Raw genomic sequence first — 6816 nt, 5'->3', positions numbered from 1 at the left:
AACTCCTCCAGCAAGGCCCAACCTTGGTTTTACATTTGCACTAACGACCTATCACCGTCCCTTGGGTTCTGCAGACTCAAGGGTCATCTTTATTTTAACCCCCCCGGGCCAGTGCTTGTCTAAGTGTTGGTCCGAACCAGAGCCACTTGCGGCGCCACCTCGGGGAAACCTGAGGGCTAGTTTTAGCTGTACGTAGTGTTCATCTGGTGTTGCCCTGAGAATGAGATATGTGCAGCTCCTATTAGGATGTCGGCGCATCGGGCGGTCTTGCTGGTCTTGTTTTACCATTGTCGAAATGTCTTGTAACCGGGATTCCGAGTCTGATCGGGTCTTCCTGGGAGAAGGAATATCCTTCGTTGACCATGAGAGCTTGTGATGGGCTAAGTTGGGACACCCCTGCAGGGTTTTGAACTTTTGAAAGTCGTGCCCGCGGTTATGGGCAGATGGGAATTTTTTAATGTCCGGTTGTAGAGAACTTGACACTTGACTTAATTAAAATGCATCAACCGCGTGTGTAGCCGTGATGGTCTCTTTCCAGCGGAGTCCGGGAAGTGAACACGGTTCTTGTGTTATGCTTGAACGTAAGTAGTTTCAGGATCACCTCTTGATCACTTCTAGTTCACGACCGCGCTTTGCTTCTCTTCTCGCTCTCATTTGCGTATGTTAACCACCATATATGCTAGTGCTTGCTACAGCTCCACCTCACTACCCTATCCTACCCATAAGATTATATAGTCTTGATCGCGAGGGTGTGAGATTGCTGAGTCCCCGTGACTCACAGATTACTTCAAACAGTTGCAGGTGCCGATGACAACCGTGCAGGTGACGCAACCGAGCTCAAGGAGGAGCTCGATGAAGATCGTGTTCGATTGTGTTGTTTCGTTTCCAGTTGATCAGTAGTGGAGCCCAGTCGGGGCGACCGAGGATCTAGCATTAGGGGTTGTCTTTCTTTATTTGGTTCTGTAGTCGGACCTTGATTGTATTCTGGATGATGTAATGCTATATTTATGTATTGTGTAAAGTGGCGTTTGTAAGCCAACTCTTTATCCCTTTCTTATTCAGTACATGGGATGTCTAAATATTACGCCTCTTGCAACATGCCTACTATGCGACTATGCCTCTAAGTCATGCTCCGACGCGTGGGAGATATAGCTGCATCGTGGGTGTTACAAGTTGGTATCAGAGCCATTCCCGACTTAGGAGCCCCCTGCTTGATCGAATCGCTGACGTTGTTGAGTCTAGAAAAATGTTTTGAGTCTTATAGGATTATATATATAACGGAGAGTAGGATTCTTTTTACTCCTTATTCCCTTCGTCGCTCTGGTGAGGCCTCTTGACGTAGATATTGACTCTTCTCTTCTCAAATTTCATGAATTTTTTTTTAGGATAACGCGGGTATCTTGGAATCTTTCCGATGGTTTTGTGACGAGAACATTGTTCTTGGTGCCTCCTGACATTTAGGGGTTGTGGCAGTGTCCCGGGGAGTTGAGCTCCGAGGTGTTGTCGTCACAATTTTATCGTTGCAGTTCTGGAATACCTGAGTTTCATTGACATCGAAAATCTCTTTTATGTAGTTGTTGGTGAGATAACCTCGACGCCACCCAGTACTGGGGCGGGAGTTCGGGAGTATTGCCATAACTCGTATAACGGATGCTTTTCAAAGGTTGAGGTAAATGATTTCCGAAGGTTTCTTGGTTATGTGTTGAAGGATGGATACAGCTGGATGTAGGTTTTGCTAGTTTGGGTGAGATATTATGCTTCCCCTGTATCCCAACACCTGATTGCATAACCAAAAAGTTTCGGGAGTTTATAAGTGATTATTCAAGTATCTCCTAGAATATCTTTTCCAACAGACACATGATACGATATGGGATCTATCATATATTTGTTCCGCCTTATTTTGCAAGCCAATCCTTTGTTTTGTTTTGATTGTGGTATTCGAGTTGCTTCGAAGTCAAGTGTTGATTCCATACCTTTTTGAAGCGGTGTTCTCATACTCCTATGTGAATACCAATCCTTCATGATAATCGAGATTGTCATGTCAATCCTTTTCAACTGATGTCTTTCTCTTCAAGTGGTTCCGATCATTTCCACATCCGCAAGTTCAATTCTAAGTTCTCTCAACGGTGCTCGTTTCATCCGCCCCCAAGTTGTCTTTGTTTTCCCGCCCACCCACCCTTTTCTTCAAGGATTCAGATTTCTTAATCAAGTACCCATTTTATTCATGTGAAGTCTCTTCATTCTTTTCAATCAATGTTCTTACCCGGTGGTTCTCGTGAAGATGCTCTACAAGTTCATCATTATTCGTTCTCTTTCTTCTCCGGTGGATTTAATTCAAGCTTTGCTGATCATATCCCTTTTCCTCGTTTCAAATATTTTTCCCATACTGGTGCACCTCATAATCATTCCCTGCTTGCTATTCAATTGTTCTGGAGTACTGAAGATATCTCGAAGATTCGTGTTTCCACTCTGCATTCGTTCAAGCTCTTTCGAGATTGGTATCTCATTCAAGCCATTTAATTCAACCGGTGTAATCTCTCTTTTCAAATAATTGTTCAACAGTGTTTCTTTTGAGTGGGCCCTAACCCACAAGTCTTTTCCCAGGATCTTACCTGACTCCTCTATTTTCCCGGAGTTACTCTCAAATTATTTTCCAAGTTTGACGTAAGAATGAATTATCATCAGTCATATGTATTTCTCCAAGATTGGTCAAATTCTTTTCATCGTTGGCTCAACCTCTTCGCTTTTGATTCTTCCGGAGTACCTCAACAATTCATGGTGGTGTTTCTCATCGTCATTCTCAAATCTTGAAGACCGAAGAAGGGTTTTCCTCCAAATTTTACACGTTCTTTCAAAGATTCATGGTTCTAGCCTTATGCCATCCTCTCATAATTGGTTTCGATTGTGAGAATTCTTCCACCCATCCGGAGCAATTCAGGAGTATTATCAGTTTGTTTCTCCGGAGCCCATCATCTCAGAATTATTCATTCCAGCTTTCAGCTCTCATTCTCCAAATCATACTGGTGCATCATTCAAATCTCTTGTTTTCCTGTTTTAGGGTTTCGAAGAATAGGAATATCAAACGGAGTCCAAACGGAATGAAACCTTCGGGAACGTGATTTTCTCAACGAACAAGACCCGGGAGACTTGGACCCTACGTCAAGACACAAAAGAGGAGGCCACGAGGTAGGGGGCGCACCTACCCCCCAGGCGCGTCCTCCACCCTCATGGGCCCCTTGTTGCTCCACCGACGTACTCCTTCCTCCTATACATACCTACATATCCCCAAACGATCAGATACGGATCCAAAAACCTAATTCCACTGCCGCAACTTTCTGTATCCACAAGATCCCATCTTGGGGCCTGTTTCGGAGCTCCGCCGGAGGGGGCATCGATCACGGAGGGCTTCTACATCAACACCATAACCCCTCCGATGAAGTGTGAGTAGTTTACCTCAGACCTACGGGTCCATAGTTATTAGCTAGATGGCTTCTTCTCTCTTTTTGGATCTCAATACAATGTTCTCCCCCTCTCTTGTGGAGAACCATTCGATGTAATCTTCTTTTTGCGGTGTGTTTGTTGAGATCGATGAATTGTGGGTTTATGATCAAGTCTATCTATGAACAATATTTGAATCTTCTCTGAATTCTTTTATGTATGATTGGTTATCTTTGCAAGTCTCTTCGAATTATCAGTTTGGTTTGGCCTACTAGATTGATCTTTCTTGCAATGGGAGAAGTGCTTAGCTTTGGGTTCAATCTTGCGGTGTCCTTTCCCAGTGACAGTTGGGGCAGCAAGGCACGTATTGTATTGTTGCCATCGAGGATAACAAGATGGGGTTTTCATCATATTGCATGAGTTTATCCCTCTACATCATGTCATCTTGCTTAAGGCGTTACTCTGTTTTTAACTTAATACTCTAGATGCATGCTGGATAGCGGTCGATGAGTGGAGTAATAGTAGTAGATGCAGGCAGGAGTTGGTCTACTTGTCTCGGACGTGATGCCTATATACATGATCATACCTAGATATTCTCATAACTATGCTCAGTTCTGTTAATTGCTCAACAGTAATTTGTTCACCCACCATAGAGTACTTATTCTTTCGAGAGAAGCCACTAGTGAAACCTATGGCCCCGGGTCTATCTTTATCATATTAATCTCCTACTACTTAGTTATTTCCTTTGCTTTTATTTTACTTTGCATCTTTATCACAAAAATACCAAAACTATTATCTTATCATATCTACCAGATCTCACTCTCGTAAGTGGCCGTGTAGGGACTGACAACCCCTATTCGCGTTGGTTGCGAGGATTTATTTGTTTTGTGCAGGTACGAGGGACTCGCGCGTAGCCTCCTACTGGATTGATACCTTGGTTCTCAAAAACCGAGGGAAATACTTATGCTACTTTGCTGCATCATCCCTTCCTCTTCGAGGAAAACCAATGCAGTGCTCAAGAGGTAGCAAGAAGGATTTCTGGCACCGTTGCTGGGGAGGTCTACGCAAAAGTCAACATACCAAGTACCCATCACATACCCTTATCTCTCGCATTACATTATTTGCCATTTGCCTCTCGTTTTCCTCTCCCCCACTTCACCCTTGCCGTTTTATTCACCCTCTCTCTCTCTATCCTCCCTCTCTTTCTCTATTTATCTCTTTTTGCCCGCTTGCTTTTTGTTTGCTTGTGTGTTAGTTTGCTTGCTTGTCACTATGGCTCTACCTAAATTTGGTGACCTTCAACTTAAAAGGTTAGAAGAGATCGAAAGCAATGTCAGGAGTTTCATGGTTTTGCAATTTGAACATAATAGTTTCTTCAGAAACGAGCTTAAAGAACAGAAAAGTTTTATGAATAAAGAGCTTGATGATATGTCTAAAGAAATCGATGGTTTAAGATCCCAAATTGTTCATCTTGAGAAATTAACTACTGAAATTTCGGATAGGCAGGCTACCTTAGTTAATAAGATGGCCGCTAAACCAGATTGCTATGAAAATAAAGATGAAGATCTAAAAGTTATTGATGTGTCCCCTATTAAATCTCTGTTTTGCAATATGAATCTTAATAATGATAGGACTGAATATGATCCACGTTTACCTAGAAGGCGTTCCAAGAATTCAGAATTTGTTGATCTTGATGCTAAAATTGATAAAAGTGGGATTGAAGAAATTAAAACCCTGGATGTTGCTAAACCCACTATTATGGATTTCAAGGAATTTAACTATGAAAATTGCTCTTTGATTGATTGTATTTCCTTTTTGCAATCCGTGCTAAATTCTCCTCATGCTTATAGTCAAAATACAGCGTTTACTAAACATATCGTTGATGCCTTGATGTAATCTTATGAAGAAAAACTTGAATTGGAAGTTTCTATCCCTATAAAGCTTTATGATGAGTGGGAACCAACTATTAAAATTAAAATTAAAGATCATGAATGCTATGCTTTATGTGATTTGGGTGCTAGTGTTTCCACGATCCCAAAGACTTTGTGTGATCTGTTAGGTTTCCGTGATTTTGATGATTGATCTTTAAACTTGCACCTTGCGGATTCCACTATTAAGAAACCTATGGGAAGAATTAATGATGTTCTTATTGTTGCAAATAGGAATTATGTGCCCGTAGATTTTATTGTTCTCGGCATAGATTGCAATCCTTCATGTGCTATTATTCTTGGTAGACCTTTCCTTAGAACGATTGGTGCAATTATTGATATGAAGGAAGGAAATATTATATTCCAATTTACATTAAGGAAAGGCATGGAACACTTTCCTAGAAATAAAATTAAATTACCTTATGAATCTATTATGAGAGCCACTTATGGATTGCCTACCAAAGATGGCAATACCTAGATCTATCCTTACTTGTTATGCCTAGCTAGGGGCGTTAAACGATAGCGCTTGTTGGGAGGCAACCCAATTTTATTTTTATTCCTTGCTTCTTGCTCCTGTTTAGTAATAAATAATTTATCTAGCCTCTGTTTTGGTTGTGTTTTTTGTGTTTAATTAGTGTTTGCGCCAAATAGAACCGTTGGGAAGACTTGGGGAAAGTCTTGTTACACTTGCTGTAAAAAACAGAAACTTTAGCGCTCATGAGAACTGCTGCCATTTTTATTTGGAAAGTGATATTCAGTTAATTATTTTTTCATATGATTAATAGATAAATTCCTAACGTCCAGCAATTTATTTTAGAATTTTTGCGGTTCCAGATCTTGCGCTAGCTACAGATTACTACAGACTATTCTGTTTTTGACAGATTCTGTTTTTCGTGTGTTGTTTGCTTATTTTGATGAATCTATGGCTAGTAAAATAGTTTATAAACCATAGAGAAGTTTTAATACAGTAGTTATAACACCAATATAAATAAATAATGAGTTTATTACAGTACTTTGAAGTGGTCTTTTGTTTTCTTTCGCAAACGGAGCTCACGAGATTTTCTACTTTAAGTTTTGTGTTGTGAAGTTTTCAAGTTTTGGGTAAAGATTTGATGGATTATGGAACAAGGAGTGGCAAGAGCCTAAGATTGGGGATGCCCATGGCACCCGCAAGATAATCTAAGGACACCTAAAAGCCAAAGCTTGGGGATGCCCTGGAAGGCATCCCCTCTTTTGTGTACTTCTATCGGTAACTTTACTTGGGGCTATATTTTTATTCGCCACATGATATGTGTTTTTCTTAGAGCGTCTTGTATGATTTGAGTCTTTACTTTTTAGTTTAACACAATCATCCTTTCTGTACACACCTTTTGAGAGAGCCATACATGATTTGGAATTTGTTAGAATACTCTATGTGCTTCGCTTATATCTTTTGAGTTATGTAGTTCTG

The sequence above is a fragment of the Triticum urartu genome, chromosome 3 (genome assembly GCF_003073215.2).
Source record: "Triticum urartu cultivar G1812 chromosome 3, Tu2.1, whole genome shotgun sequence".
Taxonomy (NCBI): Eukaryota; Viridiplantae; Streptophyta; class Magnoliopsida; order Poales; family Poaceae; genus Triticum; species Triticum urartu.
The sequence above is the reverse complement of the archived record's forward strand: the minus strand, read 5'-3'. Positions refer to the sequence as shown.